This window comes from Microtus pennsylvanicus, chromosome 7, assembly GCF_037038515.1.
Source record: "Microtus pennsylvanicus isolate mMicPen1 chromosome 7, mMicPen1.hap1, whole genome shotgun sequence".
NCBI classification, from domain to species: Eukaryota; Metazoa; Chordata; class Mammalia; order Rodentia; family Cricetidae; genus Microtus; species Microtus pennsylvanicus.
Genome location: NC_134585.1, coordinates 31104738 through 31120468, shown reverse-complemented (window position 1 = coordinate 31120468; position 15731 = coordinate 31104738). Strand labels below are relative to the sequence as shown.

Genomic DNA, 15731 nt, shown 5'->3' with positions numbered 1-15731 from the left:
TACATGTTAAAAAGACAGCTTGATACAGTGCCCATTTAGCAAAGTAAGAATAGTAGGTTCACCTGTGGAGCCTCAGAGCTCCCCAACCCTGGTTCTGGTCAGATTTTCAGTACCAGGCATGAGTTTCCTCCTGTGGAACAGCCTTAAATCCAATCAGAAATGACACTATTGCACCCATAGGCATAGCTTGCCAGGTCAGTTGTTACTGTGGCTCCCAAAGTTGACAGCTGTAAAACTGTTGATGATTTTTCTTTCCTCTGGAACTATGAACTCTAGTCAGCAGGGAGAAAGCTTCCGGGCCAATACCAGCTTGATTTCTCAAATTCTGTAACCAAAGCATGTGATGTCTTCAGCAACAGGGTCTTACCATCAAGCAGGATTTAAAAAAAAATAAAAGCAGCCTAAATACATGCTGTCACAAGAGACACTTACCAGAAACCTAATCCTGTAAGTAGGTTAAAAGTAAAACAGAAACTTATATTTGGCGCAAACAGTAATTTAAAGAAAGCCAAAGTGATTACAAAGTATATGTCAGAGTCCAAAATCGTACCAGGAAGATAGAGTGACACTCATGAAGATAAAAGATCAATTCACCAAGAACAGATAACAATTCTAAATGTGTGCACACTAAAAAGCAAGAGCTTCCAAGTCTGTGCAGCACAACCTGAAGAACCAAGAGGAGTCCTCACTGTGCCTTCCTCAGTGATAAACTAGCGAGCCGAGACGCAGCAAAGATGTCAAAGAGCTAAAACGCACTAGCAGCCAACAGAATCTGATTGACATTTATAGAACGCGCCACACAGCAATATCAGAATCCGATTTTCAAGTACCTATTGAACACGTACCAAGATAGACCAAATGTTGCTTCATTAAACAAATGTGGAAAAATCCAAATGAACCAAAATTAAATTAGAAACAGAAAAACTTTAGGAAAAAAAAGATCTCTGAAGCTTAGAAATTGAATAACAAACTTCTAAGTAACCCTCGGGTCAGAAAGGATGTCTCCAGGAGGATTAGAGACTGTATCGGCTGAATGAAGCTGAGAGTATGTTTCAGGTGCTGTGCTCTACGGCGGCTGTAGTGCCTAGATAACCCCGCAGCAGCAGATACTCACATCAGAAAAAGAAAGTGTCCTATGCCACCACCCAGCTCCCACCACAGAAGGAGGGAACTGTAGGATGACTCAGCAGTTGAGATGCGGTTGGGCTGTTGCAGAGTTCAGTTCCCAGCACCCACATCAGGGGGCTCACAACTGCTTGTGACTCTAATTCTGGGAGACCTCTTTTGACCTCCTCAGGTACTGCACACACCGGCACAAACTCTTATTCACACACACACACACACACATACACACACACACACATTTTTAAAGGTAGAAAGAAGGGCTGGGGAAATGGCTCCATTACTAAACAGCCTGCTATACAAACAGGAAGACCTGAGTTCAGAACCCTGGCTCTAGCATCTATGTAAAACCAGGTATCTATAACTCCATCTCTGGGGGCCGGGGGCCAAAATAAGCAGCTCCCTACATCTCATGGGCCGGCCAGCCTATCTGAATCGATGAGCTCCAGGTCTAATGGAATGCTCTGTCTCAAAAAAAAATTAGGTGGAAAGCAACTAAGGAGCGATTTTTGGTCTGTACACACAGATGGAGGGGGTGGGGAATAAAAGGGAGATAAAGAGATGAGAAGAGAAATGGAAAAACAAAATTAATTCATAGAACAAACATAGCAGCCATGGTGGCCCATGCTTTTAATCCGAGCTCTGGGAAGGGAAAGGCAAGCAGATCTCTGTTAGTTCAAGGCCAACCTGGTCATGTAGTGAGTTCCAGGCTTCCCAGGCATATCTAGTGAGTCCTTGTCTTCAACAAGAAGAGTAGCATAAATCAACAAACTTGAAAGCAAAACAAAACAAACAAGCAAGCAAAACATGGAGAAAAGCTGACTAGACAGAAGGTGATTCTTGAATCAAGCAAATTGACAAACCTAGTTGAGAGAGACCCCCTCAAAAAAGACACGGATTATCAGTAACAACAAAAGAAGACTACTGCACAGCTCTTTGCCATTAAAAGGGTCATAAGAAAGTTCTATGACCAACTGTGTCCATGTAAATTCAAGAACTTAGATGAGATGGACCAGCTATTTAATAACCACAAGCAGTCAGACTCACATGGTGTAAAAGAGCCTGAAGAGTTCTCTGATACATGGATTTGAATTTACAAATGGAAACTACAAAAGCCCAGATCCAGATGGTTTAATTGATGAATTCTGAATTCTGCCAAATATTGAAGGAAGAAATACCTCCCTCATTATGCAGTCCTGTGTGGAAAGTAAAAGAAGCGGGGAATGCATTCCAGCTGATTTTATGAGGGCGGCATTATCCTCTGAACAAACAAGAAAATAAGCTAGGGACCATGTCCCTTGTGAATGCAGATAGAACATTCCTCAAGAAAACACTGGAGTTCGGTATGGTGGTGCACACCTCTAATCCCAACACTTAAGAGGCAGAGGCAATCAGATCTCTGTGAGTTCGAGGCTAGTCTTGTCTTTATAGTGAGTTCCAGGGAAGCTAGGATACAAAGAGAATCCCTGCCTCAAAAAATAGGAAACATTGGTAATCCAGTTTGTTGGGCACATACCTGGAATCTCAGCTCTCAGCAGCTGAGAGAGGAGGGTTATGAGTGTGAGACCTACCTGGACTATGTAGTGAGACCTTGTGTGATCTTCACACAAAACAAAGCAAATACACAACACTGGTATTTCTCCCCTGCCTGCTTTGTGTGTGGGGGAGGCGCCGTGGTAAAGTCACAATCAAGTAGAATTTATCTAAGGAATGCAAGGCTATGTAGCATTTTAAAATCACTGAGTACAATCCACTGCCTAGAAACCCCAAATAATAATGCAAGTGACACACAAAAAAAGAGTGTAATGAAACTGAACAATTTTTCATGAAATATAAAGCAGTGCTTAACTCAAAATAGACCATAAATTGAAATGGGAAATACATAAAACCCTAAGAGAAAATGTTATGACCTTGGGTCTAACACCAAAAGTATAAGCCAAAGGAAAGAAAGGGGGGAATAGAAGAGAGAGGGAGAGGATGAGGGAGGTGGGGAAGAGAGGAGGGAGTGAGAACAAGACAGGAGGAGAGTAGAGGGGAGGGGAGAAAGAGAGAGGAGAGGAGAAGAGAGGAGAGGAGAGGAGAGGAGAGGAGAGGAGAGGAGAGGAGAGGAGAGGAGAGGAGAGGAGAGGAGAGGAGAGGGGAGGGGAGGAGAGGAGGAGAAAAGAAGAGAAATATATGGTTTGGATAAAATGTTGGCAAATCCCATATTTTCCAAATAACTTGTACCCAGAATGTAACTCAGCATCAAGAAATAAGCAATGCAGATAAAAGTCAAACAGGAAAGGGCTGGCAGGGTGGCTCTGGAACATACCTACAGGAGGCAGGAAGGAACTCACCCTGAAGGGTTGTCCTTTGACCTCCACACACGCATGCGTGCACACATACATACAGCACACCGTAATGAGAAAGCAAATACATGAGCAGTGCTTCAGCAGAGGGAGAGAAACACTGAAGAAGTGGTCCATTTGGGTAAGCGTGCTTAGTTAACTCCGCAAGCACTCTGACCTGAGTTAGGCTCCCCGGACCCCACATCAACACTGAGCATGGCTGCCAGTGCCCTGGAGGGTAGGGGTGAGGCTGGGTGAACTCCCTGGTTCGTCAGCCTAGCCAGAACAGTGGACTTCAGGCTCAGTGAGAGCCCTTGTCTCAAGATGATGAGGCAGAGAAAAATAGAAGACAGCCAGTCCTGCTGTGGCTTCTGCATGCGTGTTCGTGTGTGTGTGTGTGTGTGTTCATGTGTGTGTTCGTGTGTGTGTGATATCATTTTGCAATATGGAAATGTAAGTGAAGACCCCAATAAAGCAGCACTGTGCATTTCCTAGGAGAGCTGGATGTAAGAACCAACAACACTAAATCCCTGGAGGACAGGGAACCCCTGGCTCATTTGCACATTGCTGATGAGAAGGTAAAATGGCCACTCTGGAGAAAGAGCTGACATTTGCTTAAGAAGATGAATACACATCTTCCCTAAGGTCCAACTCTCCTGCCCTGTATTGTTTACTTCAGAGAGCTGAAACTGTCTTGTAAGCGCTTGTGTCCAGTCTATAATCCATGACTCTCCCTGGACACCACGTGAGTGTCCTTCCGTGGGCAGATAAGCCAGCTGTGTTGCTCACTCTTAGAGCAGAAAAGTCCTCGGCAGCAAGAGGATCAAGACACGGACACAACTGAGATGACTCTGAAGGGCATCGTGCCAGGCAGAAGCCGAGTTCAAAAATGGAAATCACTCAGCGGTCATGACTGCCGGCTACTCTTCCGGAGGACCCACGTTCTGTTCCCAACGCCCACGTTAGGCAGCTCACATCTGCCTATAATTCTAGCTCCAGATCTGAGTCTCTCTTCTGGCATCTGAAGCCTGAAGGTATATATACAGAGAATCATACACATACATTTTCAAAAATTTATATTTTAATTTTTGATTAAAATTTATCTATATATCTTCTTCATCTCCATGTCCTCTACCATCCTCCCTCTCAAAACTATGTTCTCCTTTTCTTTAATTATTATTATTACACACATACAATAAACACACAAATACAACCTGCTGGGTCTGTTTACTGTTTCCTGTATTATATGATTTCAGGGATGACTACTTGGTATTGAAAAACTAACTAGGTAGCTTATCCCTGGGAAAGACCAATTCTCCCCTCTCTCTCAGCAGTTGTTAAAGACCTGAGGCTCTTCATCCAGTGGTGGGGTCACATCCTTCCCCCATCTACGTAGGCATGTCAACTGGTACTCTGATTGCTCAGGTCTTGTTTAGGAGTCTGTGTGTTGAGTTTTATGGGTGTAGCTTCCCTGTCATAGCTAGAAGGCACAGTCTCACAGGAGACTTCCTGGTACTCTGTTGTCTGGGTTTCTGTCCTGCCTGGTTCCTGCAATCATTACATCACAAAGAAATCACACAGAGGTCTACATTAATTATAAACTGATTGGCCCATTAACTCAGGCTTCTTATTAACTCTTATAACTTATATTATTCTTGTCTATGCTAGCCACATGGCTCAGTACCTTATTCAGTGAGGCAGTCACATCTTACTTCTTCTGTGGCTGGGTCATGACTCCAGACCAAGCTAGGAAAATGTTGACATCCAAGCTCAAAGTCCAGTTTCTGGCGAGTAAGTATAATCTTCACACCATTGTAAGGGGAACTTCACACTGGGCCATCAGAAGTTGGGGACCATCAATGTAGGGGTAGAGAGGAGAACAGGGCTCACCAGGTTATAGAGGGTGAAGCAGATTGGGGAGTGTGGGGTCAAAATGTTCACGCTAAACACATGGTGAAGTATATGGGTCTCTGCCCCCAAAGTCTCTTATTCTGTGTTACTTTCAAGATTATAATTTTGAAAGAATTCTATCATCAGAGTTCCCTTACTGTGGTGGTTTGAATAAAGTGGTCCCCATAGCTTCATATAATCGAATGCTTAGTAACCAAGGTGTAGAACTCTTTGATAGGACTGGAAGGATTAGGTGTGGCATCGTTGAAGGACACAGGTCATTGGCCTTGGGCTCTGAGGTTTTAAATAGCCCACACCGGGCCCCAGTGTTTTTCTTTTGCTCAGTGGATCAGGATGTATCTCTCCGCTCCTGCTCCACCACCACACTCGCCACCATGCTCCGCACCGTGATAACCAAGGACGAAACCTCTGAAAACCGTCAGCGAGACCCAGCTAAATGCTTTCTTTCATAGGAGTTGCTGTGGTTGTGACGTCTCTTCACAGCAACGGAACAGTGACTAAGCCGCTTACCTCAGCAAATGAGACTGGACAGGGGCTCCTTCATTTACAAACCCCTGAAGCCTGGAGTACCAATGGCAGGAGTTAGGACTGACTCTGGAGAATAGCAAATAGCAGTAACCCTGGAGAAAACCCTGGGGTGGTCTTTGCACGAGGCTCCCCTTAATCCTTCTGTGTCTGCTCACCGCCACACACTTGCTTCCTTCCTGCCTCTTCCTGGTGCCCTCACCAGTTTCAACACCTTGCCTCCAACTCATCCAAATGTTCTGCCAACATGGTTGGATCTCATTTTATGGCTTGGAAGATTCTCAAAGGCTGGTTCTGCCCAAGAAAATAGATGAGCAAGGGACAGAGTCCAGTTTGGTCTGTCTGGCCAGCCTGCTAAACCTCATAAAGCTCTCTGGTGGGGAGTAAGCCCAAGGTGGACCACAGATTCCTCCTGTTCTTTTGCAGGAGTCAGGGTACTGGTCCTCAGCTCATCTCACTGAGTTTTATCTGGAATGTGTCCAGGGCTCTTCTCTAAGGCTTTGGCCAGCAATTTGGCACAGCTCCGGTAGAAGGGTCAGATCCTGTGGCCCTGCCGCATATGACTTGAAGTGTCCTTCAAAGTAAAAGATATTCTGAATTCATAGTGAGTTCTGAATTCACTCAGCACCTTGGAGATGAGGAAACTTGGTGCAGGAATACCATGAGCAGTCCTAAAGAGGCTGTACCACGATGTTAATGATGCTTACAGCAGTGGTATCAGACTCATGTGGGGATAATTGAAGGCAGGGGCTCCGGAGGCAGAGGGCTCCAGCAAGGCTGGACCACTATGGACTCTTGTTCCTTCACCCTCTTTTTGCCTGCCAGGCTTCTGTTACTCTGGAGGTGACCTTATCAACCAAACATCACCACTGACTGTCTCACCCAGTGGTTGTGGGCATGTCATTAGACTTAAACTTCCACAGTACCCCGTTCCTGCTGCTTCCGTGACTGTGACATGGTCTACACACCACTCCCTGTTCGCACGCCTCTCCACACACACCCTTTATCCTTCTGAGCCCTCTCAAGTGCACTGTGTCCTCTTGCCCTAACTATCTGAGCGCTTGCCTGAAGTCTCTTGAAACTGAAGAGTTAAGACAGTAGTGGTCTACACTCAAGGGCATGGGCCAGAGTACAGTCTTGACAGAAGGATTTTCAAACCTCAGGGGTACCTCAGATGCCTGGAACAGCCTGAAGGTACTGGCCTCTAGTTGGGGTATCAGAGCAGAAGGCTTGGGGACACTACTGGCGACCAGGGCCTTTCAGAATTGGTTGGTTGTGGTGGGAGCTTGTGCAGGATGGAATATTCTCAGAACATTCTTGGTCTCTGGCAGTAAAGGAGTTGATAGGATGCTGAGGTTCTTCATTGAAGGGCCCAATGGTCATTTCAAAAGGTAATGTCTTCATATCAGCTTGGGAGGGGATTAGTATGGCCTCCAACAGTTCTTGCTGTTGGTGAATTTTCTCCACCAGCTGCTTCTGCTTCTTTCTGTGTCTTTGGGTCCTATTAAATGTCCCCAGGTGAGTCTTCTGCTTCTGTTCAGAAGCCCCACACTAGTCTTGTTCAAGATCATGGTTCCCTGAGCAAACTCAGGTACTAGGGCAAATTCTCCTACCGAGCTCAGCTGGAAAGGGAGGGTCATCCACTTCAGACACAAATCACAGCAAAATAGTGGTCAGGGTTTCCACAGCCCTCTGGCGTTTGAAACGCAGCTCACCAGATGGTGGAGGGCTGTTCCATTCAGTGGACAGGTAGCCAAACTCACCCCAGAACCTGATGGCTCCATTCTGGGTGATAGTAAGAGCCTTCCCATGATATGCCAGGCTTTCCCCCATTGCCTCAAGCAGGTGCCCAACTCTTCTTGGCATCTGCAAAAACCTGCTTATTATGTGTATGCTGTGGGACCAGATGGTGCCCATCGGAGACCTAAACCACTCAGCCACGCTTCCCTCCAGCCATGGGCCAGCTTTCTTGCCCATCTTGATGAAGTGGCTACAGCTGTAAAAGATAAATGGTCCACCTAGGGTTGGGCATTCAACGTTCTCCCCCAAAACAAAAATCAGCTCCTTGTGGTTTCTGAGGGCTCCCCACTTGGCATCCTTGATGCCGGCACAGAGTAATAGCTATATTCTGAGCCTGCCACAGAATCACCCTGGAGTCCTGTGTGAGGTCTCCCACACAGAGAAGCTTCTAATGCTTGAGCTTTTGCTCACTGCCTCCTGGGTCTTTTCTTTAGCAACCTGTGACAGTATTTACACTGCTTTCTTCTATTCCTATCAGTCCTGGTTTTGAGATGGCCTAACATAAAATTGTACAAAGTAGACTAGTCAAGGAGGGCCTCTTGGTCTTTACCTTATATCCATGCGTGAGGATAGGTATCAGACCTGGCAGGATGTGTCCAGGAAGGCTAATCTGGCTTAGCGCCCTCTGTAAAGGTCTTGGCTATCTGGATATCTGGTTGGATGTTATGTTCTGTAACATCCATATGCTTGAGATGAAAGATATCAACAGTGCTCTCTGTAACAGGAATCTTCTTCCTGTCAGCCAGCCCTGTATTACTGCCACCCCGCTGGTGGTCCTGGAACCCCTAGATTCTCTGTCTGTGCAATGAAAGGCGAATCACGGCTTCTCAGGAAGCCCCCATATGGGGTCATCACTTCCTCCACAGTGCAGAAGACAGAATATTTAAAAATGAACTTGTCCTCAATGGCAAATTCCTCCAACAGGTTCCTGTGTCCAAACATTCTAGGTAGACAATAGGCCTGGTTTCATCAATGCCTTCTTCCTCATGAACGAGCTGAGACAGAAAGAAGCTAGTCATGGTGTTTTCCTTCCCGGTGAAGAGGGTAAAATCCTTCCCAATGTACACTGAATCTCATTTTAAACCCATTCCTATACTGCCCAAGCTGGGTAGACTTGGTATCCGTTTGGCTGGTTTCCCAAACTGGATCACACTGGCAACACTCCCCAAGACATTCCTGCTCCAATCTAAAAAGGAAAGTATAAATCCTTCTTGGAGTCACATGTCAAGACTTGTTTATCTTTTTGCCTCTTCCTCGTTACGTGATGGAATGATATTATTTCCTGTTTCTAATTGTAAGATCTGAGGGAGCCTTCTATCTCTCACGTCAGAATCCTAAAATGAGTCTCAGCGCATTTTGCCTTGTTGTAACAAAATGCCTACATTAGAGTCTTTAAGAAAAGAGGTTCCTTTGGCTTACGTTCCCTGAAGTCTGATAATATGATGCTAACATTAGCTTCTGGTGAGGACTTCATGGTGGGTAACTGAGCATGTGTGAGTGTGGGGGCAGTGTAGCATGAAAAATAAAAACCTAGAGACAGATATTGGGGTTCAACCTGAAGATCAGAAAAGCAAAGCAGCCAAGCCACTAGAGAGCTCTTACCTCTGTGAAATCGTCAGATTGAAAGAGTTCCTGTCTCATCCCATTTTATATGCCCCTCTAGTGCTGGGATTAAAGGCATGCACCACCACTGCCCAGCCTCTATGGCTAACTAGTGTAGCTGCTGGGATTAAAGGTGTGTGCCACCACTGCCCGGCCTGTATGGCTGACTAGTGTGGCTGCTTTGCACTGATCTTCAGGCAAGCTTCATTTATTAAAATACAAATAAAATATCACTACAGGGAGGGACAAGAGTAAATTAAGAAAACAAACTTGCTGCATAGCAACCAACCCATGTGGTAGCTAATTCACTCCCATCAGAAGAAATCTTAATTTTCTTCTCAGGGTGATGGCCTAATACTCTACCGTTAGTCCCTACCTCCTAAGGATGCCACCACCTCTCCATACTATCCTACCAAGATTCTTGCTATTAAGTGTCCTCCTTTGGGAGCTCAGGATGAGAGAAGTGTCACCTGCCTCATTGCCGAAGCAGGAAGCGGCAGTTCTGAATGGACATTCGAGTCTCTAACTGGGAACAGACCCCTACATTTCCGTGTCCAAGAGTCAGAGCATGACCAACTTCCAGGACAGAGAAAGACAAGCCTGAGTCTGTCTAAAAATAACAGGGAAATATTATAGTTTAACAGCAATGCACTTGCCCACAGGTGACCACAACAGTACAGTGTGACCACAGGTGACCACAGCCATGGAAAGGCTTCTCCTTAAGGAGCTAGAACTGGAGTCCCACTCTGCTCGGCTTTCTATAATAGCCAGTCCCGAGGGGGAACACAGACTGTCTGCAAGGCTGTCTTCTGTAGGGCGTGTGTTTCATTCCTGTGCTATGAATGAACCACAAGCTATCGGCATTAGTCACCTTCCGCTCTGGGCTCCCGGAACACGGGGTATGTGGCTTCTTAGCAGATGATGCCACGTGGCCAAGGGGAGCTGCACAAAGAGGCAGGGGTGTGCTGGGTCTCACGCATTGATGCCTACGCCAGCCTGCATTGCCACTGACCCCAATGTGTGAGAGTGACAATTTACACACTCCGTGCTTTGGCTTCTGCAATGGGAAGATGAATAGAATAGCACCTACCTAATAGGGTCATTTGTAAGCATGAAAGCCTCAGCATGGCCGTGTGCCTCTTACTGACAGAAATAGGCTCTGAGAAATGAATCATATGGTGATTTTGTCATCTCTGCAGGCATCATAGACTATACCATGTACAAACTCAGACGGCATGTACTTCTGCATGCCTAGGCTGTTGATATAGATGTAGAGATAGAGATATAGAGATATCTATGTCATATATATATATATATATATGACATATATGTGTATGGCATATATACCTATGTGCATGCCATACTCTACTGCTCTTAGGACTATAATAAATAAAATGCTATGAGGTTGAATCAAGCACAAGAGAAAATGATGCCTTCAAGAAACCTGATAAGCAGATGTATGACATTGTTGCTGCTGATGGAACTTGCGCCCTGTTTTCTGTCAACATGTTTTCAGAAGTAGGTGTATAAACCTCTATGACGATTTAAAATGCAGCTAATACACAAACCGGTAACACGACTATTTTTTCATAAATATTAGTTCCTACGCATGGTTGTTCATGTTGGACTTTTAGGCGCCTGAGTGCACAGTAGGTTTGTTTACACCAGTGCTGTCAGAATCACATGAGCAACATATTGAACTGTGATGTTGTGAGATCAATGGGCAACTACAATTGTTCTGCTCTGTGAAGCTCTTATGTGCCTGGTGTGTGATGTTTTGTTAATGGAAACCTTATGCGGCGTGCAACTGTATGTCAAGAACCACATAGCACCTCTTAAGTCATAAGTACCCAACAAATGAGGCCTATGAAACCAAACTCAAGCTCCTCAAGATGTTCAAATGATGGACATTTCACAAAAGGTATCCTGGGACCTTCATTCCAAAGCCAAAGACTGGTTCCTGAGGGTATGTGTCAACACAGAGGCATCTCCTTTATCCTCCATTCTGCTGTCTCTGTCGTCTCTTATCTCTGTCCCCCCCATAAGACAACACAGTTGCTTATAAAGGCATAATTGAATAATTCTTCCTAAAGAAGACATATTAAAGGCCATAAAGCATACAAAGAGATTTTCAGTGTCACCACTCATTAGAAAAAGGTAACTCCAAACCACAATAAAATCACACTTCAGTGGTAAAAATTGACAGTCCCAAGTGTCGGCAAAGATGGTGGCAAGTGGGAATCTCATTTGTTCCCGATAGAAAGGAAGCCCTGCTATAGCCAACTTCATGTGACAATATTGTGGTGTCTCAGCTAAGCCCCTATTTGTTAAATGACCTGACAGTTTTCTGCCTCTGATTTGCCCAAGAGAATGAATCCCTATCTCTGCTTAAAGGCATGTAGAGACAAATGTTCAGAGTGCATTGTTTAGATTTTGTTGTTGTTTCCGTTGCATTGGGATGGGGAGTTGGGGCATGTATGTGTGTATGCATGTTTGCAAGTGTGCACATCCTTATGGAGGCCAGAGGTTGATATTAGGTGCCTTCTTTGATTACTCTTCACCCTATTATTGAGTCGGAATCTCTCACTTGAACTCAGAGCCTGTCAATAGGCTACTCCACTAGCCCTCTTGTTCCAAGGATCCCCTGTCTCCACCTCCTGAGTCTGGGATTGTAGAGACACTGTCAAGCCTTCCAGGTTTGATGTGGGAGCTGGGGATCCAACCCCAGTTCTCACACTTGTATAGCCAGTTCTTTCTCCACTAAGCCATCTCTCCAGTCCTGTTTGTTCGTTTGGGGTTAATTCGTTTTGTTTGGTGTTTTGAGATAGCTTCTTGCTATGAACCCCAGGCCAGCCTAAAACTCATGGTCGTCTAACTCCAGCCTCCTGAGTACTGGGATTATAGGTGCATGCTACTATGCCTGCCTAGTTTTCTTTTGTTATTGCTGCTACATTTATTTTTATACCACTGCTGGTGGGAGTGCAAACTTGTACAGCCACTTTGGAATCAGTATGGCAATTTCTCAGAAAACTGGAAATCAGTTTACCTCAAGACCCAACAATACCACTCTTGGGCCTATACCCAAATGATACTCAATCGTACCACAAAAATACTTGCTCAACTATGTTCATAGCAGTGTTATTCAAAATAACCAGAACCTGGAAACAACATAGACGCCCCCAACCAAAGAATGGATAAAGAAAATATGGTACATTTACACAACGGAGTATTACTCAGCAGGAAAAAAAAAAAGCAATGACAGCATCTTTTTTTATGGTGTATGTATTGGGTATGCACATGTGTGGAGGTCAGGGGACAACCTGTAGGAGTCACCTCTCCCATTTTACCATGTGGGTCCTGAGGATCAAACTCAGGTAACCGGGCTTGGCAGCAAGTGTCTTTCCCTGACAGGGCTACCTCCACACTCCCAATTCATGATACCCTCAAACTGGACACACGCCAAGCATGGCATATCTACACAAAGCAATACTAGAGAGTAGAAACAGAGCTGTCAGTCTGTGCAGCCATGTGCAGGAGTCCCAAAAGGTATGCTAAATGAAGGCCCAAGACTTAGGATTCCATTAACACAAAATGCAAACCGAAGCGGCTGCGGTTGGGGAAAAACAAAAAGAAGAAGCTGGGGGAAAAAAATCCCTTGAGATGAAGCGGTTGTCTCTCTCGTGTTGGTGGCAGTCAGCAATTACAAAGACTCATTAAACCGCGTGCTTTACATGGACGCCTTTCGTGGCATGCAGATAATGTTTTCAAAAATCCCGGAGGCCAAGTGTCCCAGTGTCATCCAACCTGTTGTCCCAGATCCTCGGTCTAAGCAGTGCTCATTACTGGAAACAAGGTCATCCCAGGCTCTTGGCTTCCTCTTGCCTCCGAGCTGCAGATCCAGCTGACATTGACCGATTTCCAGGGTGCACCGCGGTGCATCCCAGGCGGAGGCCAATGGAAGCAAGCTTGTGTTCCTGTCACTAACGATAAGAGCCTCCATCGGATTCTCTGCCAGGCCGCGTTCATCGTCGTTACGCCCATTGAAGATGAGAGCGGAGCAGTAATGAGCTGGGTGTTATCAGCTCACAAATAATTTATAACGGGCAAACTAGGACAAGAGCAGAGCTTTTTTTGGCTGAGGAGGTTGCATGTCACTCTTTAAAATCTAGGCTAAAAATGATTTATAATACATAGCCACTCAGCAAGTGAAAGCGTCTCTTTCTTCTGTCTCATGCATTTGAACACTGGGCCTTTTACCCTGAGCAATGAAGAGCCTCCACATCTCACCACGCTGGCCACTGATCTGTGACAAGAAGACAGTGGCTTGGTCAGAAATGAGACCTTTGCAGAAATCCCTTACTCCCAAAACCAAGACCAGGCAAGAAGGAAGGAGACATCAGAGGAAGAAAGGACCCCTTAGAAAAGCCTAGAGATCACGCACTTGAGTTGAGCTTTGGAGAGTTGTTAAGATGTGGTCGGGAAATAGCCCCGCCTGAGACAGAATCAGGGGAACTGGACTGCGTCTGTGTTTTTGAAATGATGTGGATGTTTGAGGCAAACAAAGTGGCTAAACTATGGTGGCATCCGGGGAAAGGGTATTTGAGGTGTGTTCTTATGTTTCGGTGGGCTCTTCGGGGAAACGATACTAATACCTGTAGGTGTTAATACCTGCCCCAAGAGAGGTGAGCCACTATCCACCAAAATTTTCTGTCCTAACCATAATTCGCCAATAGTCTCCTGATAACAGGATTAACTCCCCTAGGAACTGTGACCCTCAGATCCTGAAGTACATGGACCAGTAGGCAGACCACATGTAGGGGTTTCCATTTCCATCAGTGAGCTGGCTCTCTGTTAAAAGTTCATCTTGGGTATACTTGGGAGGGGTGGGGCAGCTTTCCCAGCCGTGGATCACCTCAGAATCAGTTAAATTCTTTTATGTATTCATTTTTAGTGTACATGGCCTTTTGTGTGCACATATATCTGTGTACTACTTTTGTGCCTGGTGCCCACAGAGGCCAGGAGAGGATATCAGATCTCCTGAAACTGGAGGTGTTACAGCTGGTTGTGAGTTACCATGTAGGTGTTGGGAATCAAACCTGGATCCTTTGGAAGAAAAACAAACAAAAAAAAAACAGCGCTCTGAATTGCTGAGCCGTCTCCCTAGTGCCATAAGCTGATTGTGTGTCATTGAGGCTCAAGACTCCACCATAGGGCTGCTTCCTAAGCTTTGAGGGGTAGGTTGTCCTTCTACCACATGTTCCTTATTCCTCTTGTTAGGACAGCCCCAAACCCAGATTCCCTGTTCTAAATCCTTCAAAGCCTGGGGTTCCTCAGAGGCCCTCAACCTGGGTAGCCTTGCTTTCATCTCTTCTACAGACACCCAGTGTAGAATGTCCTTTTGAAAGCAGACTTCATCTTGTAGTCCAACAACCAAAGAAAAAAATGGATGGGAAGGATAGAGGTTCCCATACAGTCCTTGTCCTGCATCCACACGAATTTCCTTGCTGTAGCCGCCCTCCAGATGAGTGGTAGGCATACCTGTCACAGTTGGTGACACTCCTTGGCATGTCTCGATCTCCTATGGTTTACATTGGGTGCCCTTCTTGGTGCTGCATGTTCTATGTTTTCGCAGAAGTATGGTGCCATATGCCTGCCATGGTGGTATCAGACACAGCTGTGGCGCTGCCCCCCAAACCCTCTGTGCTGTGCCCAGACATCCCTCACCGTGAGCCTTGGTGAGCCAGGATTACTCTACCACCTCTGGCATTTCACCTTTTCCAGAAGTTCGTACAGTTGGAGTCATACAATATCTGGCTTTAGCAGCCCCGTTTGACTTAGGAACATCCGTCTGAGCTTCTTCCATAGCAGGCTGAAGAGCGAGTGTTCTATTTTCCACGGCTCACCAACCACTTGACAAACAGGACCGCAGTGTCTGTCATCCATCACCCTGGATCTGCATGGCTCACAGGCTGTGCCGAGACAGCTTTACCCCTCCAACAGGATGGTGGTTCTTGGGGCACGGGCCAGGACATGTGCATGAGTGGTACAGCCAGAAAACCGAGCCACACCTCATGACTTGGCATGACGCTGGGTGCTCTGGGCTAGAGGAAATAGGATTGGAGCCTCACCAGGGGCTCTCAGAGTTGATCCTGGTAAACAGCATGCAATTTGCTTCCTGGAGCTTAAAACTCTATGAAGTTGGGAGGCTGTATCTGTCAGTGGAGCTAAGCCATGTAAGGTTTTGTACGTGAGTCAGAACTTGCTTATTATTAATGCCGTCTCTCTTTGTGGCCAAAAGTCTAGCAAAACATGTTTCTCGCCCCATTACTCAGCTCTGAGCTGTGGCCAACCTCACCTCCATGGGAGTCTTTTCAGTCGGGTGCTCTCTGCAGAACGCGCTCTGAGAGAGGAGGCACCCGTTTACAGAACAGAGCCTTCGTGGAG

General features: G+C 45.9%; 1 protein-coding gene and 1 pseudogene across 2 annotated transcripts in view; one reads left to right on the top strand and one right to left on the bottom strand.

Moving 5' to 3' along the window:
* Npas2 (neuronal PAS domain protein 2) overlaps positions 1–15731 on the top strand; it is a 185314-nt gene that overhangs the window by 86358 nt on the left and 83225 nt on the right. The window lies entirely within an intron of this gene.
* On the bottom strand, positions 7125–15648 carry LOC142853531 (ATPase MORC2-like; annotated as a pseudogene).